Source organism: Passer montanus, unplaced genomic scaffold (assembly GCF_014805655.1).
Source record: "Passer montanus isolate IOZ18808 unplaced genomic scaffold, ASM1480565v1 scaffold119, whole genome shotgun sequence".
NCBI classification, from domain to species: domain Eukaryota; kingdom Metazoa; phylum Chordata; class Aves; order Passeriformes; family Passeridae; genus Passer; species Passer montanus.
Window position 1 is genome coordinate 153511 of NW_024358611.1, and position 27944 is coordinate 181454.

General features: G+C 46.7%; 1 protein-coding gene across 3 annotated transcripts in view; it reads left to right on the top strand.

Annotated features, from left to right (window-relative positions):
• EXTL3 (exostosin like glycosyltransferase 3) overlaps nt 1-27944 on the top strand; it is a 115471-nt gene that overhangs the window by 18648 nt on the left and 68879 nt on the right. For all 3 annotated transcript variants that reach the window (XM_039697592.1, XM_039697591.1, XM_039697593.1), the window contains exon 2: nt 4017-4091. The gene's annotated coding sequence lies outside the window, so the exon portion shown is untranslated. The remainder of the gene's footprint in view (nt 1-4016; nt 4092-27944) is intronic.

Genomic DNA, 27944 nt, shown 5'->3' on the forward strand with positions numbered 1-27944 from the left:
TTTTTTCCCTCCCCAGTGCAGTTTGTGCTGTTAAAATATTCTGGACAGCAGTTGCTGCCCACGTAGAGCACCAAAATGTGTGTTTAGTGGTTGCAAGACATCCTTGCTCTGGGTGTGCCTCGTTGTTTTGTTCAGTGCCAGTCTCTGCCCACATGATTGGCCATCGTTTATCATTGCCATCAAGCTGGGGAGATATAATTTACATTAGTAATTAGTGCTTTCTGCAGGCCAGAATTAGCTCCACTGGCTCTTGGTTTGGAAATAAGTTTTCTCTTGGAGCTGTGTGTTTTGTCAGGGTGTGAGGAGGGGATGACACCGGGCTAGCAGGGCTGCCAAAGACACTTGGTAGTGAAGAAAGCTGATGGTGGGATATTATCTGGGTTTTATTTGTGATTGGAAATGAATTATAGCAGAAATCCCCCTTCCATGCCTCAGTTTCCCCACCAAAAAATGAATGCTGCATGATTTGCCTGAGTGTGTTCATTAGCAGGAATTACTCTCCTCCTGTTCCTGTCTCCTGGAGCAGCTGTGATGTGCACAGGGGTGTGTGGGGACAAGACACAGCCCTGCAGTGGCTGAATTCTGCCACACCATTGTGTAGCTTGACATTTTATAGGTCATGTGCACCATTAAAATGATTTCCATGCCTGTGTTTGGAGAATCTGCTGTGCCCATTTTGGTTTATATCCACATGACTGATCCGGGGCCGTATGTTAAGAATACAACTGCTTTTAATTTATTATTTTTTAAAAATCCGTTGGTGTCTAAATACATCTAATAAAAATGCAGACTGGAGCTCTTTAATGAGGCGTAAGTCAATCCTGGCTCTCTTTTTTTTATAAGACAAAACCACCTCACACACTGGCTTCTTTTTGTATGGACTTCTGCTTTGCATTTCTACACATTCATCATAGCATGAAGCCTCTGACAAAAGGAAATAAGAAAAGACTGTTTAAGAGACCGTTTTGCTGTGCATAAACCTGAACCTTTGCAAAGGGAAAACCCTGGGTTTCAGCAAGTGAGGCATATGAGGCTGTGTGATGACAGAAAGGAGAAATAAAAATTACAGTGCTGAGTAAGTTTAGTGTAGTTGTGAATTGTACAGCAAAGAACAGGAGCTCTCAGGAGGGGAAATATTCCTTGCCTTTGCAAAATCTCAAAATTCAAGTGACGGTTGGAAGTTTTTTGCCACCAAAAATCTTCATTTTGGTGGCACCAAACTTGCTGGCTAAGCCAGTGGTCAAGGCCACGAGCAGCAGCATTTGGGTGGAGGCTGGGGGTGTGTGGCTGTCTCTGATTTTGGGGGCTTTGGGAGGAAATGGCTTTGCTGCAGGAACAGCTCAGCTCTGCAGGCGTGCTTCTTAAACAGCTCCTGTGGCTGTGGTTTGACAGCTGAAGTCAGAGCAGGGCTGTGAAATCAGACTCTGCTCACACATGGTTGTGGCTGGGCGTGAAATCCTCCGTGGTTCTGGCAGTGACAGCGCCCAGCCTCGCACAGCAGGTCCGGAGTGGGGGGAAAAAAAGGAGATCTGCTTGGTTTGGAACAGCCTCATCCTCTTCTCGTTGCTCATGGGTTGGTCCTGCATGGTGACAAGCCCAAGCTGGGGTCTCTCCTTTTGCTAGAGAGGACCCAGAACTTGCCTCACCAGGTTTATGGAGGAAGGGACGGAGGAGAAGGGAGCCTTAGTAACTCCAAGCTGTGATCCAGGACTGAAAGCCAGAGCTTTTGTGTATAGAACAATAAATTGGTGAGACAGAACATGAAGAAGATGTTAGTGAGTTTTCTGAAATGCTGATAAAAGTTTCTGAGAGAAGGTAGTCAGGGCTGTGGTTTTTAATTTAATGACCTCTTTCCACAGGCAGTCAAACTTTCAGATTTAGCAAGGCTTTGCGTAACAGGAGGTGCTTTGTTGACAGGCTGCACATTCACTCGTAGTCACAGGAGCACAATGATAAATTATTTAATTATAGATACCCCAATAAGTGAACCAGGCGCCCGCTGGGCTGTGTTGTCCCTCTGCTTCCCCACTTTGCACGGCTTCTTGCTGGCTGATTCCCAAAATCCAGCTGTTTGCAGCAGCGGTCTCGCAGTTATTAATGTTAATTAGCGAGGTTCTGCTCTGTGAGTATTCCTGCACACACACAAAGTGCTCAGCTCCTCACCCGTGTAACGAGCGTGCACTCGGCCCCGTTGTTAATTAGCAGCATCCCTCCAAGGACTTGTGCTGCTCTTGGGAATGGAAGTTTGGTGTGGAGCTGCCTGTGGTGGTTAGAGCAAGTCCCCGCCGAGACTCACGTGCAGACTCTGCCATGGTTGGGTTGTCAGCTTTTTGCCCTTTGTTTTAATCTCAGCCTCTCCTCTGTGCATTCTCCTTGCTGAGCAGCACGGTTGCTAAGGTTGGTTCTTTTCAGGTTTGCCATTAGAACCTTGTTTTAATCAGTGCTGCCAAAATCCTGGCTGGATCCGTGCTGCAGGTAGGGGTCAGATTTAAGCAGTCTTCAAAAAGCTTTTATGCTACAGGAATATGGTGCTCCTTGTGCTGACAAGAGTTTTGTGTCTCTGCCTCTTAATAGCCATCCTGTAGTAGCACCTTCTTCCTTGATTTGCAAAACAGCTCCATTCCGAGAAGAAATTTCCTCCTGAAAATGTGGAGCTGCAGTTTGTTCTTGGCAAATCCAACTGGGGCTTTATTACGGCTCTGATTTAATATCCTTGGTGATGGAATGTTGTGGGGGGAACATCTCTGAAAGGTGATTCTCTCTACAGAAGAACACTCCCCTCCTATTTTTTTTAACACTGAAGGCAATAGAAGGGAAGAAGCTGGTAAATAATATGACTATAAATGAGAACCAAATGATACTTTAATTTTTATGTATGTTCATGATAGAAAAGCAATGTGAGATCAGGAGGTCTTTCCAGAAGAGGAGGCCTGCTCTTAAATATCTCTGCTTTGTCCCTAGGTTTACGTGTTCAGTATCATCCAGAAAACTCTTGGGTTTGCATTTGATTGTAATTTGCATTTAGATTGGCTGCCTGAAGGGAGTCTCTTTCGAGGGGAGATGGGGCTGTGTGGCTCCAGTCTCTTGCAGATCTGGCTGGAAGTAATGGCATTTACATAAAAACCATTAGCTCTGTTATTGATAAACATGAAAGGCATCCATTTCATTTAATTTTTTGATGAAGAGCTTTTAATATAAGCACACAATAGCACTGAGGTAGTAACATTCCTGCCCCCCATCCCTCTGTACTGACCTCTTGTTTTAAGGGCAAGCTTAGATTGGGATTTTTGTTGGTGGAGAGATGGGAAGTTATTTCTATTCCAATTTACTGGAGTAGCCAGTTGTTGTGCTACATTGTGGGGAATTATTTAATGCTCATTTTAAAAGGTGTCTCTATTAATTGAACGGGGATTTAATGTCTCCCTGAAGCACAGTTGGTCTGTGTGTGATGTACACTAACATGTACGGCTGGCAATTCTATGGATAATCTTTTCCTTAATCAAAATGGGTTTAAGCAGAACTTCAGTGGCGCCTCATTAAGGGGATAAAGTGTGTTGAAACAACAAATGCATTAAAGGGAACTTCTTTGGTGCACTCCAGATCAGAGCCCATGCAGCCCTTGAGCACAACATAAACATTTGTTGCCCTGCCTGTGTAATGGTGCTTTGGGGACCAGGACGTGTCACAGAGAGCTGTGATTCACTGCCTCTGGAGTCACTGGCTTTGGGAAGCTCTTGCTGCTGCTCTCATGTATAAATACCTTGCTTTTCTCCTGGGCTGGCTCAGGTCTGACCTCGACAGCCTCCAAAGGCAGCTGGTGCTGCAGTTGTTTTCAAGCATCACAGCATTTTGCTTGAGAGACCTTGCTGAGAGCTTTGCAGGTGCTTTGAGTTCTTGACCTCAGAGCTGGGGAGGTGAGCGTGTCTGTTTTGCATTGATTACCTGGCCTACTTCTTGATTTAAATTTTTTTTGGTCACTTTATCTACATTTACAGCTCTTTTCCCCTCTCTAACAGGCTCCAGACAGATGAGTAGAGAGCTGGCTGCAGAAGAGGGACAGATTCCAGTCTGCCAGCTGCTCACCGTGTACAGTGAGTACCTTCATATTTCAGGAATAAAACTTTCTGTAGTGCCTGATGTCAGCCTCAAATTGCCTCCATTGGGGCACAGCATTAAGTCTGCATGCTTGGACAATGTTTTCCTAAAAGTACAAGCTTCTTTGGCTTAACTCTTGTTTTGGGAGAAGTGTGCTCCAGCTCCTTTCATCTGAAGTGCTAAATTGTGTCCTCGTCCCACTTCCAGTAGTGGCAGAGCAGAGAACTGCTGCAGTTCCATCTGGTACCTGCTCAGGGCTGTGGGGAATCAACACTGGAGGTCTAAAGGTGTCACCTGAGGCTTCCTGGGCTGCTTCAGGAGTGGAAATGCTCCCCAGAGCTATTCCAGCCTCGTTGGAGGTGTTGGAACTGAGTGAGGAGGGTGGATAAGGGACCTGCCACGGCACATGCCAGGGTTGCTCATAAATGAGTGCTATGAAATCAGCCAAATGAGGCTTGGCTTGACTGGTGGGTGGAAAAGAGAAGGAACAAACCACTGGAAAACATTATCCACTTCATGGTAAGGATGGCAGGTTTGCCCTGAAAGTGGAGGAGAAAATCTTTATTTCATGGGGAATTTTTACACATTAAAATGTCTTGCATGCGTGTTAATGGGCTGTAATAATGAGCCTGTGCTTTATGAGGTGTCTGCAAACGTCTTAGAACTCGCAACTGTGAGGGAGTAAATACTCGAGCTAGTAAATTCTGAGTAATTGGAATGTCTTGGCCCATGTGGTGCAGTGGTGTGGCCAGACTGAAATAGGGAATTGCCTGAAAGCCAGGAGGATTCTCTAGTACAGGCTGTAAAATTCAGGTGAGTGGGGGAGCTGCAGCACTTGAGTTTATTGTGACAGTCCTAGCAGGTGATTCCCTAAGGATAATGTGGGATGATGGATCTTGAAACTGAAAGTGTTTGTTAACAGAAGTCAGGGATGAAATAATGCATTTAAAGACTGGGTTGTGTCATCAGGTTGGTGTGGATGTATCCAGGGAGCAGGGCAGAGAATTCCTGTGCTGCTGGGAAAGAAGGGAAAGAGAGGCAAACTTATTTGTGGCTTCCTCATTTCTCCCATATCCAGCCAGTACCTGCAGGATGTCCTGGGCTCAGGTGTCTCCTCCTGTGCATTACATTTCTTGCTGTACTTCTGGACCCAGGAAATCTTTGTGCCCTGCCAAACACAGCAGGGACTCCCCTCAGCTGGAACCCAGCTCCTGTGACAAATCCCACAGTGAATAACAAAGCTGGGAGTAGCAGTGGGGCAGGTGAAGGATGAACAATGCTGGTATTGACCAAGCGTGCCAAGGTCCTCATCGACAGCTCTAATCCCAGTGTGTGCTCTGAGCCAGATCTGCTGACTTGAGGAGCTGGAATCGGTCAATACCATTGAATTCTCCTTCTCTTTGCATATCTTAAGGAGGAGGAAGTCTCAGGCTGGCAGCTGTGCAAGTCTGCACAAGGCCACGGGCTGCCCAGCTTTCCCCCAGGACATCATTTGGCCTGTGTAACGTTTATTACACTGCTGTGGTGTGCAGCAGCTTCAGCACTGACCTTCAGAAGCCCTTCTGGGTTAGTGGGCCTGGTGGCTAGGGGAGTGAATGTAGGAGACAAGGATTTCAGCTTTGGAGTCCTTTTTAGGGTGGAAGATTGTGATTAAAGCCAGGAGTATGGATTTAGGTCAGTAGGAGATAGCAGAGGGAAGGGCTGTTCTTGGCAGGGAGCTGGAAGAGAGGAGATGCTGGAAACAGTCTGTGATTGCCATGGAACAAAATGGCAAAATAACCTGTTTCAAGGGACTCCTTAGCAAGTCATTCTCATGCAAAACTCTCTCCATGACACTAAATATCTAAACAACTGGGTTGGGCCCGGAATCTAAAAATACTTCCTGGAGACTCATCTTCAAACACTTCCTGAGGCTTCCTGGCTTGGCAGCAAAGCCAAGTTCTGCAGGAGTTTTGTAGCAGGTCCCTTCCTGTGAGGATGTGGCACCATCCACGTGAACCACAGCAGCGTGGGGCTGATGCTTCCTGTGCTTCACACGGGTCTTTGCTCAGTGGAGAAGGGCTGGGAGAGCACTGGGCTATGGCAGGGAGGGTTTCTGCTGCCTGCACCTCCTGCAGGTGGAGGAATTCCTGCTTCTTGCTGCTCAGTTCCCCCCAGAAGATGCTGGAGATTTTTTTCTGCTTCTTAAGAACTCAGGATGTAGCAAACACCTGAGCTGTGAGAGGCTGGGTCTGTCCTGTCTCCAGCAGGAATGTCCTTCATCTCCCATCAGTTTATTCAGCTCTTGTGCTTTCAGCCTCTGTCCAGGCATTTCAGATTTTAACTTTGTGTGGTGAGCCACTTCCTTTTGGTAACTGCACCTACTGCCAGCTCGTGTACTGCAATAAACTCACGTTTGGGGAATTGGCATTTGCACTTGCATTAAAATTCTGTAAATCCCTGCTGTGTCCCCTGTCAGAGGCCTCTTTTCCAGACTAAAATGTCCTAATTGAGTCAATGGTCCTTACAGAGATGCTTCATGCTTTTGACCATCTTTACTATATTCACTATTTCCAATTTTTGGTCATTTTTTCTTCTCTTGGGTGCTCTTAGTAGAAAATTGAAAGAACCTTAGGTTTCTGAGGTCCTGTCCTTTCGCTGCAGTTCTCTTTATATTTAGCCATAGAAGAGAAATCAGGAATTTTGATGCTCCATGTAATAATAAGCCATAGCCTTTTATTTATTTTTTTTTCTAAAAAGCAGAGATTTGTGTGTCTAATCTAAAAACTCTATCAGAAAAGCTATGAATAAACCTGATAGCATTCCAGTCACAAGAACAATACATTGTTAACAAGGAGCCCTGGCAGGGTTGTGTGGCTTTGTGCTAAAGCTGTCAGCCAGGGTATGGGATGCATCTTTGTATCCTGCAGCAATTTCGTGAAACTAAATGGCTGCTGGTGTCTACTGCATCTTCTAAATGAGGAAAATAATCATTCTGGGTGTTAAACCCTCTCTCTCCCACTGCATTGGTTAAGAAATGATATCCAAATGGAGAACTGGTCTTATTTAGATAAATATAAATCAGTCATCAAACAGGTTCTGTAAGGGCAGAGCCTGGCTTTCCATCTCCCCTGCTTTGCATAAATGATACTTATTTTATTAGTGCCTTCCAAAAAGTAGAACTGGACTATGATGTGATGAAAGTGTTAACAGCAGGGCTGCAGTTCCTGGGGCTGACAAGTCTGTGGTTTTGTCTATCTGCCCTGACTCACATCTGTGGCTTTTGTGCTGCCCTGAGGTGAGTCAGGGCTGCCACAGGGGTGATTAAAGCCCTGCCCTGTGGGCAGCCTGGGAAACTTGGGCCTCACTTTAGCTGAGAACTCTTGGATGTTTTCCTCAGTGCTGAATCACAGCTCCCTGCACCATCCAGAGCACTTTTCCCCAGTTTTGAGGTTTATCCATTTATTTCCACCACTGTGCTTTTCTTCTTTCCTCTCTGCTGCCTTCCCCAGTTCTTCCTTCCTGCCTTTAACCTCAAAAAACTCCCAGCTCTGTCTGTGCCCCACTGTGGCTTCTGTTCTGCACAGGCAAGCCAAAGGACCAAGTTCTCTCCCAAAGCAGCTGATTTGTGCAGCACATTGCACAGATTTGTCAAGAGAACACCAAAAGCTCCCCAAAGCCTCACCTGGCCTGCCAAGATGTGCCACCTGTGCCTCAACCAGTCCTGAACCCAGCTGGGGTGTCCTCCTGGGAGGAGAGAGGCAGAGAAATACATCCAAAAACTATTGATTTTCTGTCACTCTTCAGCGTGTCCCAGCCCATGCTTGTTGGTGAAGGATGGAGTTTTTTTCAGTATTTATTTCCTTCATATATATATATAGATATAAACACATAAATTTATATTAATGGCCCTTTCTCATTCTTCTTTTACCGTCGTGTATGTGAAGTTGCACAGAGCCAGCCTGCCAGCCCACAGCCAGCCTACTGTAATAATTTCAGCTGTAGTTTAGTAAGGTAGTAAATTGAGAGTAATTTTTAATATGCTTGGGAGAAAAACAGCTTAATTGGCTGTTTCTCCTGGTGGTTCCAGTGTTATTTTTGGCTTTAGAGAGTATAAATGCAGCAGGCATTGATCTCCCTGAATGAGGGGTCAGCTCTTCCTGGACAGCACTGGAACACTGCATCTATTTATTTATATTTCACCTTTTTTTAGCACATTGCCTGAATAATACAGCCAGTGTGGAAAGGGCCTGTAAAATGTTGAGTTGTGTGGTGGAAATTTGCTGTGCCCAAGTAAATCTCTTGTGATTAGAGACTCCATGTAGGGGAAACCTCCTGGATTAGCTTGGAGCAAGGGAAGGTTTGGAGACCTCCCCGGGATCCCTGCTGTGATCTAGCCACGCTGGGGAAGTGGAGCTGGGAGAATCCAGCCCCTTGTGCCACCACCCAGGGGACTTTTCCATTTAATGCAGCCATTGAAACTGGGAGCAGAGGCTGTGTGGGACAATGTGTGACGGGGCAGCTGGAACAGGCTGCCTTTGTGGCACGTCACAAAGCCAGCAGTATGTGCTGCAGTGCTCCTGCTTGCTGAGCCTGGAATGTCAGCCTGGCTTTCTGTTCTCCTCCCCTCCTGCCAGGAGCTGCTTCACGTTTGGGGAGAATAAGTCACTGTTTGTGTGTTTGTTTCATTTCTGCTCACAGTTCTTGGGACACACAGAGGGTTAGAGGGAAGGAGCTCGAGTGAGGTGAAAGAAACCATCAGGTTGCTGTGAGATCCTCCATGGTGTGTTAGTGCAGGGCTGCAATTCTCCAGGCCTCTTCTTGCTCCCTGCAGGAGGTTGTAGGGAGGTGGAGGTCAGGTCTTCTCTCAGGTGAGTGACAGGGTAAGAGGAAACAGCCTCAGGTTGTGCCAGGGGAGGTTAAGTTTGGATATTAGGAAAAATGTCTTCATGGAAAGGGTTGTCAGGCTTTGGAATGGGCTGCCCAGGGCAGTGGTGGAATCACCATCCCTGGAAGTGTTCAGAAAATGTGTGGGTGTGGCACTTGAGGACCTGGTGTAGGGGTGAATGTGGTGAATTGATGGTTGGATTTTTGTGATTTTCCAACATTAAAGATTCCCTGATTCTTCTCTTGGTCTTGCTGTTTTTTTTTTTCATTGTTAAATAACAAAGCTCAGCCACCCCATGGAACGAGATGAGCTTTGAGGTCTTTTCCAACCCAACCCATTCCATGAACTTGTGGCTTCATTTATCCAACAGCAGATACTGAACTTTCTCTGGAACTAATTTCAGTTTATCTGACCTCAGACATCTGGGAAGGGAACAGTGCTGGGATGAGAACCATGCAAGGAACAAAGCCTGAGAACAGATGATAACTTCTTTGTGATATGAAAATGTTGCAGTAATTATTTAGTATAATAAAACTGTTTCAAAGTGGTTAAAATTATTAAAAGCACTCTCCAGGAGGTTTGCATTGCTGCAGCAGTGACTGGGAAGTGAGAAACAATGGCAGTAGCACAAGTTTGGTTCTGTGAGTGAACTCTAGAGACAGCTGGGTGTAAATGCTGGCTGTAAATGCTTTCTAGATCTCCTCAGACTTAATAAAAACTCGGGAACTTCTGCTGTGGATAAAAGTGCATTAGCTCACATTGTCAGGTGAAGCTTTTTCTACACTGAAGGTTCACCTGGCAGTTCAGAGGGAGGCCCCTGGGAATAATTGTGGGAAGCACAAGTGAAATCCTCCTTGCTTTTGTGTGAGTAAGGAAGTTCCCAGCACAACTCCATCACAGAGGGCCCTGATAGGAGAAGGGTTTACTTTGTGAATTGTTCTGTCATCACTCAGCAGGATAATTGACTTCTGATTAAGGAGAAAATCTAGCTGCAGGTTGGTGTTTGAGGTTCTGAAGTCGTCTTGAAAAGGCAGAATTCCTCCTCAAACATCCACGGCTCTCCCGAGAACAGGATGCTGGAGACTCCATTAAACTGGCATTGATGGAACAGCTGTTCCTGTTTGAACAACTTTATTTCTTCCTCCTCCTGTTGCAAATCAAAGGAAGAGTGGGAATCAGTGTTGTTGTTTGTTCAGAATTAATAACAAGGTTATTAAATTTTTCACTGCTGGAGATGTTTTTGTCGTGTGCTTCCTGCACTCGGTGCCTCTCAGACCTGCTGCTCTCTGGGTGTTTTTAGCTGGTGATGCTGATGACTGAAGGATTCTTATTCCTTCTGTTCCCAGCTCCCAAGTGACTCAGGAGCTAAAAGCAAGCCAAGATCTGTGCCTCCCACAGGCAGCAGAAAGGCTGATGTGGAAGCCACGGGCATCTTGTTGTGAAGATGATGCTTAAAATTTTAGAAGAGGAATTCTTCTTGGTCCAGAGTAGTGAGCAAAGGGGGCAGCTTTACCTCTCCAGGGAGGCTCCTGGGCAGAAGAGGTTTCATTTCTGCCTCTGAGGCTGGCTTCAGCCTGGACCTGGACCTACAGCCTGGACCTGGACCTACATAGGTAGTGCTGCAAACAAATTTACCTGGAATTTAAGAGTATCCTGAGCTGGAAGGGACTCACAAGGATCATCCAGTCAGCTCCTGGCCCTGCACAGACACCCCAGCAATCCCACTGAGAGTGCTGTCCAAATGCTCCCAGAGCTCTGGCAGCCCTTGTTTTGCATATTAGTATTTGAAAGGAGAGGGGGAAGGTTTTGGAAGCTGGGGCTGGATCTGTAATGGGATCAGAGACAAATGCCCTCTGTACCAGGGGCATTTTTAGAGGAGAGCTTTAACCTGGGAGGGCTGGAAGGGGGTTGCAGTGCACTGAAACTGCCCCTAAGGAAAGGAGGATTTGCTTCTTCATTTTCCCTCCTGTCTCCTGTGTGGGGCTGCCTGAACTCTCTGCTGGTGCAGCTGCTGCCTTTCCCTGTGGACAGATTTAAAGTCCTTTTAATTCTGGCTGGACAGAGCCTTGGAGGAGGGAAGGGAGCCTTTGTCAGGTCTCCAGGGAGCTAATTTACACAGATCCTCTTGGGTTCACCGGCCAAGTGTGTCTTTGTTGCCATGTGCTTTTGCCTCTGAGATGGAATCCTAAGAGCAAGGCCAAGTGTCAGGCTGCTGCTGCTGGCGGGGCTGCAGCTGCACAGCTCATCCTTGAAGGAGGGAAAATTGCCAAAATTTTGGGGCTGAATTGGCCGTCTCAGCCTTTCTGGTCAAAGTTGGCTTTTGTTGTTCCAAAGTTGTGGATTTTGTCAACCTTTCACCTTTAGACTAAAGCACTTTTTTATAATGAGTTTACTTTATCAGAGATATAAGCAGGAGATTAGGAGATGTGTGGGAAAAGAGTGATCTTGCCCTTGCCAGCTCTGATAGGTATCACTGCTATATTACTGTCTGCTGCATTTTATTTCTATACAGTAAAAAAAAAAAAAAAAAGAATGTTTAAAGAAGTGTTACAGCTGCATTTTTTCCAAGGCACAATTACAAAAGGATAAAAAAATTCAGACAGAAATTGAGTACTTGCTGTTGAACAGTGAGCTTTGCCTAATAACCAAAATTAAAAGTTTTTTTGAACGGTCTCCCCAGAAACTTCTTAAGAGTGGAGCTCAGCCTGAATGGGAAAGCTTTTAAAAAGTCTGTTGGAAATCCCAAACCAGCAGGGGGTAGATGGAAATATCAACAGGAGAAAACAACTTCTGCACAGCCCGAATTTGTTTTTGGAGAGGTTTTCCCTTCTCCAGAGAAGGAGGAAATGCGGAGTGACAGAGAAGTGACTGGTGAAACCCAATGCCACTGCTGGGTCTCCTGATGGTTTTTCCTGCCCAAAATGAAGGCCCCTGTTTTTTTCTTTGCCTCTGTTCATTTTATTCAGAGTAAGTGTTCCCATTATCCGGTGCGTGTGAAAGGCTCCCGGCCGCTGCCTGAGCTGGATAATAAGGGAGTAAGCCAAGAGCAGCCTAATTTATAACTTGTGAAGTGATTCTCTTCAGAGCACTAATGAGCACTGACCCAAGCACAGGTAAATTATCTGTAGGGGTTTTTTTTTGCCCCCCTTTCCTCTTAAATCTCTGATCATTTCTCTCCCCAGGCAACCTGTCTTTCACCACCATTAGCGTTGTCTCAGTTTTTGTCTACATTCCAAAGTTGAACCACTTTATCCACAATTGATGTGTGCTCCTGTAGGGTGGAGAGCACAACGCTGGTATAAAAGCATTTATAATAGCACGGCTCATTCTTGTGTTGGAGAGGAATAATGGACGTGGGATGCAGCTTTAGAGTTAGAAAGCTCTCTAAATTTAAAGTGTGGCTGTGCATTGTAGCTGAACTGATCTCATGGCAAGCTGGTGATGCAAGGAAAGGTTTTTGCTCCCAGCCTTGTGCTCCCACTGATCTTTTTGCACTGATACAGATCCAGTTCCTTCCCTCTCAGTCCAGACAGTTTCATTCCAGCCTAACTCCTGGACTCAGCCTTGGAAGCTGGGGAGGAGATCCCTCTTTTCAGCAGCACCAGGCCATGAGTTCAGCTGAGCAACAGTGCAAAGCCACATCCTAAACGAAGCCTCTCGTGCCAGGATTGTGGGGCAAAAAGCAGGGTTTTCCTATTGCCTGGTTATCCTGAGTAAAGTTACTCCTCCTGGGAGTTGCTGTCTTTGCTGACAGTCCCCAAAAGTATTCAGAGAATTGTGGGCAGGCCATTCCTATGGCACATGCTCTGTGTGCTACAGCCAGCTTGGAAAATAATTAAAACCCCAATGTTTTGCTGTTTTTTTGATGGATGTTGTTGGATGCTTAATGGAGCTCGTTGGCAGTAAACACTCCTTCCCTGGGGATCTTTCCAGAGTCATTAAATCTGGTGAGGGATAATCTGGAATAGCCTCCTGTTTGTCTGGAACATTTGCTGGACACGGGAGCTGCAAAAAGGGGCCCTGTCAGGCATCCCTGAGCAGCTGCAGGGTGATAACAGAGGTGAAGGGCCAGCAGAGGGGTTACTGAAAATATTAATTACAGATGATGTCTGAGTCTGTAAATAAGAAACACAGATGATGCTGTGGTGGTGAAAAAAACCAACCTTTAAGTACAGTGTTGATCCCCCAAAGGAAAATAATAAAAGGCCACAAGCAGTGACTGAGAGTGGCTTTTAGTCAGAGATGTGCAGATTCCAAACATTACTTTGGGTGGGAAAAAGAGGGAATTGGTTCAACAGCTGCTGGGCTCTTTCTAAGCCATTTCAGAGGGAGCTTTGAGTTGGAGACTGCAGCAGGTTGTACTTGATGTAGGAGGTTTTGAGCTCATTTTTATACCCAGTGTCAAATTCCAGGCTACCAAGTGCTGCTTGTTTCGTGTGTGGTGTTTGCTCCCCCAGGAGAGGGTGAGCACAGGTGGGGACATTGATCTCCAGAAGGTCACAACAACAGCTGCAAGGTGGCCTTTGCAAAATGCTTCACATGCAAAGGGATGTGCTGCAAAAACTCTCTGCTTTCTGGCTCACTTGGGGCTTTCTTTTGCAAAACATTCTCTTTCAAGAAGGATTTAAATGTGATTTCCAGATGTTAACGTGATAGCGGGTTTAATGCTGTATTTTGAGGGAGCAGCCTTTGCTGAATGTAACCTTGGGCAAAGTTTAAAACAAGCAAGCAAAAAAGCAGAAAGGGAAGTGATAAAAAGCTGGCAGCCATACAAATATGGATTTGTGTGGGAAGGCAAAAAATGTGCTGGGTCTCTTATCGGAAAGCGTGGAATAACAAGGCCTGGCCCCTGCCCCTGCTCCTCCTGCAGCCTCACGCCTCTCCTGAGGGTCTGGAACAGGGCTGCTCATGTGGCAGAGTGGCAGCAGGTCAGAACCAGCCCAAACCCTTCGAGTGTTTGTGGGAAAAACCCCAGACCAGCAGCCAGGAAAGGTCAGTGCAGCTGCCTTGCGTTGCAGCATGTGTTAAACACAGCAATAGTTCCCAGCTGGAATTGCCCTAATTCCAGCCTTGTCATCAAGATGAAGTGGACTGCAAATACATTTCTGTGGGAATTGCTCTGGATGCAGAGCACCTTTAATAATGTCTCAATATCTACCTCACTGTGTGCAGTTCTAATATAACCAGAAGCCAAGGGCACAAATGGAATTATGAGCCAAAATACTTTGGCTTGGTTGCTAACAACTACACTAAAACATTATTTTAATGCCTGTAGTACCATGAGTGAGCACGTTGGAGAGGAAACTCTGAGCTGGTGGGTAAAGAATCACAGAGACAGAATATCCTGAGTTGGAAGGGATTTGTAAGGACCATGGAGTCCTGCTCCTGGCCCTGCAGACACCCCAAGAATCCCACCCTGTGCCCTGTGCAAACACTCCTGGAGCTCTGGCAGCTTTGGGAACGTCACCATTCCCTGGGGAGCTGTTCCACCCTCTAGGGAAGAACCTTTTCCTGCTGTGTGTGCATGGGAAGAGCAGGAGTTGGATCTGGCTGGTGGAGTGAGCCTGGAAAGGGTCTCAGAGCAGAGAACTGAATGCAGCAGGAAACATCTGCTGCCTCTACCCCGAGTTTGTCTCCTGGCTGTGCCACGTTGCAGCAGCACAGGTCATGCTGGAATTGCACAACCTGCTTCCCTGGGGAGGTTTCAGGTTTTCTCTGGCTCTTTGGAGCTTCCTGTGCTTGGATTAGCAAGGAGGAAATGGTGGCACCTGTGTGGGGCAGTGACAAAGCTGAGTTAGGGGTGATGGCCCCTTGTGCTGTGGCATGTACCAGCCTGGTTTTGCAAGCCAAGCTCCTCAAGTTCCTGTGATCAGGCAAGCTCCCAAGAAAGCCAGCTGAAGCACTGGATTAGGAAAAGCTTTTCAGCTGCTGTGCTTGCTGTGAATGCAGCTTGCAGCCCTGGACAGGCTCCTGAGCTGATGGGCACACGGTGGTGAATTGTGTGCTGTGCCCTGGGGGTTACACTGGCAACATAAATGGAATAGAAATACAGATCTATGAAACTGTGTGTGATCAGTGTCTGCCTTTGGGTGTGAGCTCTGTGGGAGGGACCCTGTCCCACAGCGTTTCTGCTGGACAGGGAAATGCAGCAGCCTTTGAAAGTGCTCCACTTACTCTTAGCTTTCCTTTCCAACTGCATCCTTAAATGTATTTCCAACTGAAATATATCCTAAATCATCTCCTTCAGGGGTTTGGGTTGCTTTTTTTATGAACAGGAAGGAACTCCAAATATGCTTATTTTCATGGTGAGATCACAGCATCGACCACCACTGTGTATTTTGGTGTTTTAGTTCACATGTGTGTTTATGCATTTTCTTCCTGCCCTTGCAGATGTTCTCAGCTACTCTTTTATAGATCTGACAAACTGACCCTTCCCCTCTTAAATACCAAATGTTCCATGTCAATTGAGCAAATAATGGAGTGGTTTTCTTCTGAGGAAAAGCTCTTTTTTTCCAGGACACAGTGGTGCTCCTGCCCTGCCAGTGTAGGTGCCTCAAATACTTTGTGCATATTTTGTCTTTTTGGTAGTGATTTCACTGCTCCTTTTTATTTCCACTGCTTCTGCCTGCTTGAACTCACTCTTTTGGTTTAAATTGACACTCTTACTGTTTCATCCTGTTGGAGAATGATGTTTTATGGAATAGGAGGCTTGTTTGGAATGGTGGGAGCAGCTGCAAGGAGGGGCTGAGGTCACTGAGCTTGTCCAGCCTGGAGAAGGCTGAGGGAGACTCACCAGGGGCTGCAGCTTCTTCCTGAGGGACAGCTCCAATCTCCGCTGCCTGTGACAGGGAACAGCTGGAGCCGTGACAGGTTTGGGTTGATTATCATGGAAAGGTTCTTCCCCAGAGGGTGCTGAGTGTCCCCAGGGAATGGTGACATTCCCAAGGCTGCCAGAGCTCCAGGAGCGATCGGACAACTCTGTCAGGGATGCACTGGGGGGATAGTTGGGGTGTCTGTGCAGGGCCAGGAGCTGGATCAGTGATCCTTATGAATCCCCTCCAACTCAGGTTATCCTGATTTTAAGCCTGGGAAAAGATGTCACCTTTGAAGGGGAAAACCAAAGAAAGAGCAGTGGAATTTGAGTTTTTTTCTTTTCCAGCTCACCAAGGGTCGCTGTTGTTTTAAAGCTCATTTGTGGTGCCCAAATTCATCTCAGAGTTTGGTTTTTCTGCAGAGTCAAGGCTTGTGTTGGGGCAGTAGTCAGAGAGAAGTGAGAGGGATCAGCTCCATCCTGGCTGTGCTGGACTGGGAAGGTTAATTTGTGTTTTTAATGCTGTGTCTGTGGGGCACTTCCTAAGTACAAAGAGCAGCTTTAACCTTAAGTTAAAAGTGCCTGAGATATTCATTCCCCTCTCTGCAAAATACGGATAAATACTTCTTGATCTGCCAAAAAGGGGCTGTGTGGGTTTAATTAACATTTGCAAAGTGCTTGTGGATAACATCTTTCATCTGAGGCTCCGAAGCGAAATATTCTCGGCATCCTCGCTCAGCATCGCAATTATTCCTCCAGCTGTCGTGAGCTGTGCCAACAAAAACTACTCTGCTGTCATCAAGGGATTGTTGATGCCTTGTGACTTGTTTGGATTTTGATACTCTCTTCCCCCTACTCCTTCTCCCCATACAATTGCTGTGTAAAATATAGTGTATTTTTTAGATCTGAGGGAGAGGATAAACCTGCTCCTTTCCTCCACAAACTTGTGTCTTGTGTTTAGTTCTTGCTGGTAGCTCTTTTTTTGGTCTATGCCCTTGGATTAGAACTGGGTTTTTTTCCTCTCTGTTCTTAAAATACTTTTGGCCTTTTTTTTTTTTTGTCTTTTGTTTTTTTTATTTCTTTTTAAAATACTGCCATGATTTATTAAATACCAGTCACTCTAGAGAGGCCTGCTGGCCCATGCACTGTCATTTCTTATTTCAAGGTGGATGTGAAAAACCAGATGAGTTCCTTCATTCCCTGAGTTCCCACTCACAGCATTTGGGGAATTAAAACTTCCAGCTTTGTTCTCCCAAATTCTGCTTTTATTCCTTACAATGCTTTGTGAAATCTCCTTAAAAATCAATATTTCCAAATCTACTTTTAAAGGAACGCCTTGTACATGTGTAGTCTCCAAGGCAATAATATTACCCCTAAGAATTTGTAAATTAAATTGCTCCAGGCCCTAGCCAGGTTGAGGTTCAGCCTTTCTGCAAAACCAGGAGCACACCTGAGCCCCTCCCCAAGTCTATCACTCAGGTAAATTGGCCATTACTGTTATTTCTGTGAGGATTCATTAATCCTGACTTAAAAAGCATATAAGATCTAAAATGTATTTTTTTTATATATATACTTGAAGGAAGCACAAACTATCATTTGAAGTCTTGGAACCTCTAAGCTCATAATTATCTGTGGGAATGAAGACTACAAAGAAATGACTTCAAGAGCAGCTGTGTACAGCCTCTTTCATCAACCTGTGTGTTAAAGCTGCCTCTGTTTGCTTTAGCACTTAAAGCCTTGCTCCTGTTTGCCCTTCACGTGGAATAAAGCTGTGGGAGAAGGAGCTGGGGTCTGTCCCACCGTGTGCTGCTCCTTTGGGAAGGGAGCTGGTTCTTAGTGACATTCTGTTGTTATTGGCAAGGGTTTTAGAGGCAGAAAAATGAAATGCAGCACAAGAGCTCCTCTTGAAATTCCAGGTCATAAATCGCAGAGCGCGCAGCCAAACGTGGTTATTCTCTGCCTGCTGCTTTTGGCTTGAGGGCTTTGATGCTCCAAATTGAAATTAATAGCCCTGGTTCCCACTGAGGGTGGGCGGGGGGGAGTTGTGACTTCCCCAAGATTTGTGTCTGTGTTTGTCAGCGTGAACTCCGTTATGGGAGAAGGGATGTCTGACTCTCACGTCAAACGTAGCAAGTTTCATCTTCCCAGATGAGAGTTCTGAATTCTGCCAAGCGTGTCAACGGTGGTTTTAAAAAGAATAAATCTGACCATGGTGCATGCACTTCCCTCCTTGCCAGGCACTGGGATGTGGTGGGTGAGTACAGCAGGAGCTGGGATGAGATCCACCTCTGCCTCCTGTGCTTTGGGCTGAGGGGGAATGGAAAATCTTTGAGTGAGGGATGACTTAACCAACAGCTTTGATGAAAAACTGAGGTGAGCCCATCTGAGCACCTTGATAATGATTTGCTCTTTGTGCAGCTGCTGAGATCTGAGCTCATGGCAGCCCCTTTCCTGCTGTGTCCTTCAGGAGTGGTGTCCAAGAGGAGCATTCCCAGTGCTCCTCTCAGCTGGGGGAGGTTTTCTAGTTGCTTTTTTGGCTAAAAAGCTTTTGATGTTTTCTTGAGAGATATCAGGAAATGTTGCCTGATATTTGGAAGTCAGTTTTGCTTCCCTGTCTCTTTTGGAAGGGTTGGGTTTTCCCTTCCTCTTTCCTGTCTGATGCCTGTGGCAGTGCAGGTGTCTCCTGAGGCAATTTGGATTTTCATGCCCAGCAACCCTGGGTGGGGGAATCAGAGAAACCTGGAATGATTTGGGTTGGAAGGGACCTTAAAGCCCATCCAGTGCCACCCCCTGCCAGGGGCAGGGGCATCTCCCGCTATGCCAGGTTCCTCCAAGCCCTGTCCAACCTGGCCTTGGACACTCCCAGGGATCCAGGGGCAGCCACAGCTTCTCTGAAGACAAGTGGCTGTGAGGAGAGACCTGGAAGAGGAAAAGAAAGCAAATAGAGCAATTATTTCAGCAGAACTTGTTTCTGTAACCCTGAGCTCTGGTTGTGAGCAGCTCTGTGCCCTGAAGACCCTCCCAGGTATGGATGAGTGGAGCAGGATGAGCATCCAGGGAAGTTCTGCCCCTGCACAGGGAACCAAACTGCTTCTCCAGCGTGTGTCATCCTGTGGTTTTACTGCTGACAAATGGGGCTCCTACTCCCCCTCTTGAGGGACTTTTTGATGTTCCAGCAGTGCTCATCACCTGAAGAAAGCTCAGAATTGCATCTGTGAAATGGTAATGCTGTCACAGAAGCACAGCCTTGTGTATCATTGGCAGATATTTCCTCTCTCTCCAAAGACCCCGAGCCATCAGCCCCTGCTCCTTTTTTAGCTGCTCTTCACTCTGGGGCTCTCCTGTTCCTGGAGCAGAGGTGATCAACAAGCGAGTTTGTCATTATTTGTTTCCTTACATATTCCTTAATTACAGCGCTTGAGAGGAGGGATTTTTCCTTTCTCTCCCTCTTGTTCAGTTTGTCTCCTCATTTTTGGGGCTGGATTTAATTGGTGAGCTGTGTCTCAGGAACTTCAGCTGATCTTCAGAAATCCATCCCTAGTGTCAGACCTCTTCACTGTCTGCCTGCCTCGGTGGCCTTTTCTCTTTTTTTTGAGCAAATTGGCATTTCTGAAGCCGGGTGAGTTGTTCCCCCCCACCTCTGGGCCATTTTTTCCCTGCACTGCTGTGATTGATTCCATCCACTCCCTTCAAGCAGCCCTTTTCACTTAGCAGAGTCAACACAGTCAAACGAACTTGGAAAACAGATTTGTTATTCCTTAATATTTCAAACTCCCCAGCCTCCCATTTTTACTTTATTTTAACAGAAGCCTGCTCTGGAAATCTTTTGTTGGAGGTTTTTATCTTGTTTGATGGCTGGCTCTGGGCTCCAGCACTCAACACACATTTAATGGCTTTAAACATCATGTAATGCTTCCCATTCCCAGGATCTGTGAGCCTTAGACAGCTCAACACTCTCAGCTCTGGAAATGCAACCATCTGGGAGGTTAATTGGTGAAAATGCTTATTAACAGGAAGAGCAGCATCAGTCTGGGAGCAGAAAGTTGGGCTGAGGGTGCTGGGAGGTTCATGGCTCATCTAGGCAAATTAATCAGGATTCAGCTTCTCAGGTTTAATTGTTTGAAGTTTATGAAATTTAGTTCTTGCTCTGAATGAAATTTGCCTGAAGGTTTGTCTTAATTTACTTCCAGAGGTAAAATTAAGGTAATTGGAAAGAAGGTCACTTTTGCAAATAGAGGTTTTGTATTGTTGGACTAATTGACTTGGATTAATACTCTTTTACTTAAAAATAGAGTAATTTTCACTAAGTGACCCAAGGATTCTTGCAGTTTTCAAAGGGATTCTGATTTACTTTGATTTATTCCCCATTTCTGTGGTGGCTGGGCCCTGAGTGTTTGTCACTGACCCTGGGCTCATGTGTGTTGTGCACAGCAAATCCACCCTATCACCAAGGAAAATCTGCCTTCCCTGAGAAATAAAATGCTTGAGTCTTACAGAGCAGTTTTAATTGAAAATTTATTTTAAAGCAAGCAGTGGTTTTTTTTTTCTGGCACAGTAAAGTAGTAAAAAAGAGCTCCCTGGATGCTTGTAGGAAATCTGAAAATTTATTTTAAAGCAAGCAGTGTTTTTTTCTGGCACAGTAAAATAGTAAAGAAGAGCTCCCTGGATGCTTGTAGGAAATGTCACTTTTTGTTTTTAATTTTATTCTTTCCGAAATCTTTAATGAAAACAAAATTTCTGTGCAATGTAAAGGTTTTTAAAAAGAGCTCCCTGGATGCTTGTAGGAAATGTCACTTTTTGTTTTTAATTTTATTCTTTCCGAAATCTTTAATGAAAACAAAATTTCTGTGCAATGTAAAGGTTTTTAAGACAGTCCAAATGAAAGCTTGGGCAGCTCATGGATCTGTTTTCCTATGGAAAATGCTTCTTCCTTATGGATGTACTAAAGGCTGAAAAATCTTGCTTACAATTGGATCCTCAGATTTCAGTGCAAATCTGCTTTAAACCTCTTGAATCTACACACATAATTCATCTTTCCTGGCAAAAACCCTGGTGCTGATTTTCCTTGTAAAATCAATAAACAGAGATAAAGAGGGAAAAGAAGTGCTGAGATCTTTGAGGGGTGTGCCGCTGCTTTTGCAGGTACTTGGGAGAAATGAAATTTAAGGCAATTTCCTCATCTCAAGCTGCTGTTCTTTTTGTAGGTATTGACTTTTAAATCTTGTTCCTTCTCCAGTTCCTGCAAGGAGAGGAACACTTGCACTGAGCTGAACTCGAGCAGATGGTGTTGGAAAAGTGTGAGCAGGAGAGAGGGACCTGCCACTGCTCTCAGGCACAGGTTAAACACAATTTCTCTCTGTGAAAGCCCCTCTTAACATTAGACCTTGGCTATTTTACCTTTATCCTTTCCACTTGAATTACAGTTTTGCAGTTTTAATTCTAATAAATTACCAAGTTTAAATGTGGTGACTGTTTCAAAAGTTTGGATTTTGCCTGCCTGATTTTTGGCTATGGATAGCTCTGAGTGGCATCAGGAATTACTGTCTTGAGCACTGTGGATAATCATAAAATCCCAGACTGGTTTGGGGTGGAAGGAACCTTAAAGTTCATCCTGTTCCACCTTCCACTATCCCAGGCTGCTCCAAGCTCTGTCCAGCCTGGACTTGGACACTTCCAGGGATTTGGGGGCAGCCACAGCTGCTCTGGGAATTCTGTGCCAGGGCCTCCCCACCCTCACAGGGAACAATTCCTTCCCAATATCCCATTGAAATCTACCCTCTCTCAGCCCAAAGCCTTTCCCCCTTGTCCTGTCACTCCATGCCTTTGCAAAATGTCCATTTCCAGCTCTCCTGTAAGGCCCCTTCCTTCCTTCCTTCCTTCCTTCCTTCCTTCCTTCCTTCCTTCCTTCCTTCCTTCCTTCCTTCCTTCCTTCCTTCCTTCCTCTTTTTTATTCTTTCTCTTTCTATCTAGGAGGTGTTTTTTGGGCTCACCAGAAGCCCAAAGCTGCTTCCCTTGGAGCTGAGGTGTCTCAGGGTGATGCTGCAATATGAAGTACCTCCAGAAGTGCTCCAAGAAGGAGATTTCTCAGATCTTTTCCAGTATAAAGTGTTTTAGTCACCGATGGTGGCTTTTGGCAGGACCTTTGCAGGGAGGGCTCTTTCATCTCCAGGTGGGAGCAGCGTGTGACATGGAGTCTGATGCCATGGAGAGCAGTTGCTGCCCTTGGGGCAGAATTTGAAGCCACTTCACATCTTCTGAGGATTTGCTGTGTTCCTGCTCAGAGTTCCATGAGGGTTTTCCCCAAAGAAACCTTTACCTGCTCATTGCCAGCCTGGGCTCTGTCTGGGAGCAGCTCTGGGTGTCACTGGTGACCACTGTCAGTCATTGTGACATTCCTGCCCTGTCCCCTGGCACAACCACAGTTAAACTTCCAGCTCCAAAACCAGGACAGCTTGGTCCCAGCTCCCTTTAGGACATTCCCCCGCCTGTGCTATTTCCTGACCCTTGGGCTGTTTGGGTCCACTCTGGCTTGGTTTGACTCACTATTGTAGGTACAACCCCTGGGTTTAGTCCTTGTCCCTGTCATTTAACCTCTGATTATTCCTTGTGTCACCTCTCTGTGGGCACTGAGCCCTTCCAGGTGAGGGACACTTCTCCAGGATGGTGCCCGTGGACCATGTTCTTGGGGCCACCTCTATTCACACTAATATTGACATTAAATTTGCTGATAATAATTGGTCTTCCCATGGCAGGATTGTCCCTTCTTTAATTTGTCTTGTCTGACTTGACTATAAAAGTGTTAAAGTGTCAGAGGCTTTCTCTGTAGTCCTGTCTGCAGCCTCAAAACTTTAATTTTGTCACAACACAGGGCCTTTCTCTCTCTGGTCTTTATCCTAATATTGGTGTCATCATGCCAAATTCCCTCCTCTGCCAATATGCCCAGGCCTTAATATGAAATTAAACCATGGGAAATCCAAACTACTTGAGCAAAAAACTCCAGATTTTGGTCATGAGGTGGCTCAGGGTGGCTGGGGAAGCAGTGCTGATGGAAATCTGCACATCCAAGGGCTCCCTCAGCACAAGATGCTAAAATCAGCACCAAAAGAGAGATAATTGGCTGTGTATTTCTCAATTTCTGTGGTTTTAATCCATTAAATCATGTACAAAATGCAATCCCACGTGGTTTAAGGTTTATGGGGAGAGAGAATGAGGCTGCTTTCTCTTGGTGAGCAAAGAAATTCAAAAGCAATAGGTTGCCTTTGGTGATACCTCACTAACACTGTTTCTTCATCCCATGGCTACAACCTCAGCCTTTACAGAAACTGGTTGTTTTGTTTTGTTTTGGTTTTTTTTTTAGGAGAAATCCAAGACAAATACTGAAACTTCTTAGGTATTCATATTTGAGGCATGTCAAACATCTCGTCTTGGCAGAACCAGTAGAGGCTAATACATAAAAGTGTAATAAAATAGATATTTTGCTCCTGTCTGCTGTTACTATGATAATTCCCATTTCAATTTCACTTTCTGAACAAAACATTACCTTTTAATGATTAATCCAGATCTGTAAGGGATGCTGAGCTTTCAAGTTCATGTGCACCTTTATTGGGTGGGATGTCTCATTTTAAGGATGTGGGACTCTGTGGGCTGTGGCAGTGGAAGCAAGGAACTGGTTTTGTTCTCTTTAGTGCTTCTTCACAGTTTCTGCAGGCTGGAAGTGCCTCCTTCTAGAAGGAGCAGAAAATCAAAAGGAGATCTGAGGTTTTCAGTGTTGTGGTTCTTCTCTTTGCACAGCTGGTGCTTCTCAGAGATGTTTCAGATGGGAAAGTGAAACCCCCGGCTTTTATCCGTGGAGCACTGTGTGTTGATTGCTTGAAGTATTGCAAACTCCCAAGTAGTTAAGTGAAATTTCCAGGAAATTACCATTATTTAGGTCAGCTAAGTGCCTTTGAGTTGCCTTTTGTGTGTATCTGTTTCTTGTTGCAGCCATACTTCAGAAAAAAAAAAGCAGCTGAAAGAGCAAACTGCTTTGTTTGTGACAGGAATTATGGAATGGTTGGGTGGGAAGATCTGAAAGATCTCATTTCAACCCCCTGCCATGGGCAGGGACACTTTCCATTATCCCAGGCTGCTCCAAGCCCTGTCCAACCTGGCCTTGGACACTTCCAGGGATGGAGCAGCCACGGCTTCTCTGGGAATTCTGTGCCAGGGCCTCCCCACCCTCACAAGGAACAAATCCTTCCCAAATCCCATCCATCCCTGCCCTCTGACTGTGGGAAGCCATTCCCTGTGTCCTGTCCCTCCATCCCTTGTCCCAAGCTCCCTTTCCAGCTCTCCTGGAGCCCCTTTAGGCTCTGAGCTCTCCCTGGCTCCTTCTCTTCTCCAGGTGAACCCCCCCAGCTGATCCAATTCCCACCATCCTCAAAACAATTCCTTCTTCTGTGAAGATTCCCAGGTTATATTTTAGTGCAAGGGAAATGGCCTCAAGTGTCTCCAGGGGATGTTTAGGTTCGATATGAAGAGGGAAATAAATCATGGGAAGGGTTGTAAAGCACTGGAACAGCTGCTCAGAGCAGGGCTGGAGTCACTAAAATGTGTGGATGTGGCACTTGAGGACACGGTTTAGTGGTGACCCTGGTGAGGGTGTGCTGGATCAGTCTGTGTCTCACAAACAGGATGGGACCCTGATTTATTACCAGGATTATTAGGATTTATTATCTGTCTGTATCCTACAAGCAAAAAGCAAGAGACACAGAAATAACAACATCCATGCAAATCCAGATCAGGGACAAGATGGCAGCTTGTGCAAAGCCTTTTTCTACAGATTCTTTGAACCAACAGCATACAAGAGAAGGTGTAAAGTCATTATACTCTAACCAATAAGAAAGGGACCCAGAGGGGTTTAACATTAACAAAAGGACTTCTATAAACCTCAAACAATACCCAATAATTCATTATTTAAAATTGAAACTTTTTCTATCTTTGCAAAGCATATATCCAGAATTTATCACATCTTGAACTATCCATACGTTCTTGTTCTTTCTTGTTCCTTATGATAAATATAAATGTACTCACTTGGTTTTTAACTTCCTAGTTTCCCATGGTTTAGAAATTTCCCAGCCTTTCTTAGCTTTATGTCTACTTTCTGAGCCCTTTTTGCACTTTCTCAAGTCTTTTACCTTTTTATATTCCTACAATGCTGGTTGGTGGTTGGACTTGATGATCTTGAAGAACTTTTCCAACCTTAACGATCCTGGGATTGTGTGAAACCCAGCAGAGTCTTTGGAGAAGTCTGTGCTGCACAAAATGAAATCAGACAGGGAGCTCCCCCCGTGCCGCGGGCAATGGAGCGTTTTAATTGAAGGCAGCAGGGTGCGGCGCTAATGGCAGGCAGCCTCCTGTCCCTGCCCGGCTTGGTGGCACCTTCCTGCCACACACCATCACAGTGTCACATCTTCAGGAGATCGGGGGTGGAGGATCTGGCAGCTCGCAGTGTTTATTCCATGAGCACTGGCTGGAGTGCTTGTTCTCTGTTGTGACTCTGTCTGTGGTGCTGGGATGAGACACAAGGGTTGAGAAGAATCCGGGAGTGAGTGAAGCTCTCGGGGTTCAAGTTCTGCCTCCCTGGCTTGGAGTGACCCCCATGAGCCACCAAGGCTGTGTCTCTCTGACTTTGAGTGACCCCTGTGAGCCACCAAGGCCTGGCTCAGAGTGACCCTCATGAGCCACCAAGGTCATGTCTCCCTAACTTGGAATGATACCCATAAGCCACTAAGGCCATGTCTCCCTAACTTGGAGTGGCCCCACAAGCCACCAAGGCCTGGCTCGGTGACCCCCATGAGCCACCAAGGCCTGGTTTGGAGTGACTCTCATGAGCCACCAAGGTCATGTCTCCCAAAGTTGGAATGATCCCCATGAGCCACCAAGGCTGTGTCTCCCTAACTTGGAGTCACCCCCATGAATCACCAAGGCCATGTCTTCCTAACTTGAAGTGACCCCCATGCGCCACCACAGCCTGGCTCAGTGATCCCCATGAGCCACCAAGGCCATCTCTCCCTGACTTGGAGTGATTCCCACAAGCCACCAAGGCCTGGCTCTGAGTGATCCCTGTGAACCACCAAGGCCACCTCTCCCTAACTTGGAATGATCCCCACAAGCCACCAAGGCTGTGTCTCTCTAACTTGGAGTGACCCCCATGAGCCACCAAGGCCTGGTTTGGAGTGACTCTCATGAGCCACCAAGGTCATGTCTCCCAAAGTTGGAATGATCCCCATGAGCCACCAAGGCTGTGTCTCCCTAACTTGGAGTCACCCCCATGAATCACCAAGGCCATGTCTTCCTAACTTGAAGTGACCCCCATGCGCCACCACAGCCTGGCTCAGTGATCCCCATGAGCCACCAAGGCCATCTCTCCCTGACTTGGAGTGATTCCCACAAGCCACCAAGGCCTGGCTCTGAGCACCAAGGTCATGTCTCCCTAACTTGGAAATCCACCCATAAGCCACTAAGGCCATGTCTCCCTAACTTGGAGTGGCCCCACAAGCCACCAAGGCCTGGCTCAGTGACCCCCATGAGCCACCAAGGCCTGGTTTGGAGTGACTCTCATGAGCCACCAAGGTCATGTCTCCCAAAGTTGGAATGATCCCCATGAGCCACCAAGGCTGTGTCTCCCTAACTTGGAGTCACCCCCATGAATCACTAAGTCCATGTCTTCCTAACTTGAAGTGATCCCCATGAGCCACCACGGCCTGGCTCAGTGATCCCCATGAGCCACCAAGGCCATCTCTCCCTGACTTGTTGTGATTCCCACAAGCCACCAAAGTGACCCCCATGCGCCACCACAGCCTGGCTCAGTGATCCCCATGAGCCACCAAGGCTGTGTCTCTCTGACTTGGAGTGACCCCTGTGAGCCACCAAGGCCTGGCTCAGAGTGATCCCTGTGAACCACCAAGGCCATCTCTCCCTAACTTGGAATGATACCCATAAGCCACTAAGGCCATGTCTCCCTAACTTGGAGTGGCCCCACAAGCCACCAAGGCCTGGCTCGGTGACCCCCATGAGCCAAGGCCATCTCTCCCTGACTTGGAGTGATTCCCACAAGCCACCAAGGCCTGGCTCTGAGTGATCCCTGTGAACCACCAAGGCCACCTCTCCCTAACTTGGAATGATCCCCATGAGCCACCAAGGCTGTGTCTCTCTGACTGGGAGTGACCCCTGTGAGCCACCAAGGCCTGGCTCAGAGTGATCCCTGTGAACCACCAAGGCCATCTCTCCCTAACTTGGAATGATCCCCACGAGCCACCAAGGCTGTGTCTCTCTAACTTGGAGAGACCCCCATGAGCCAAGGCCATGTCTCCCTAACTTGGAGTGACCTCCACGAGCCACCAAGGCCTGGCTCAGCCATCAAGGCCTGGCTCAGAGTGACCCCCATGAGCCACCAAGGCCTGGCTCAGTGACTCCTATGAGCCACCAAGGCCATATCTCCTTGACTTGGAGTCACCCCCATGAATCACCAAGGCCATGTCTTCCTAACTTGGAGTGACCCCCATGAGCCACCAAGGCCATATCTCCTTAACTTGGAGTCACCCCCATGAATCACCAAGGCCATGTCTTCCTAACTTGGAGTGACCCCCATGAGCCACCAAGGCCTGGCTCAGTGACTCCTATGAGCCACCAAGGCCATATCTCCTTGACTTGGAGTCACCCCCATGAATCACCAAGGCCATGTCTTCCTAACTTGGAGTGACCCCCATGAGCCACTAAGGCCTGGCTCAGAGTGACCCTCATGAGCTACCAAGGCCATGTTTCCCTAAGTTAGAGTGATCCCCACTACCCATCAAGGCCTGGCTCAGTGACCCCCACAAGCCACCAAGGCCTGGCTTGGAGTGTCCCCCATGAGCCACCAAGGGCTAGCTGAGAGAAGTCCCCATGAGTCACCAAGGTCGTCTCCCTAACTTGGAATGATCCCCATGAGCTTCCAAGGCCATGTCTCCCTAAGCTGGAGTCACCCCCATGACCCACCAAAGCCTGGCTCAGTGACTCCCATGACCCACTGAAGCCTGGCTCAGAGTGATCCCGAAAAGCCACCAAGACCTGGCTCAGAGTGACCCCCACGAGCCACCAAGGCTGTGTCTCCCTAATTTCGAGTGACCCCCATGAGCCACCAAGGCTACG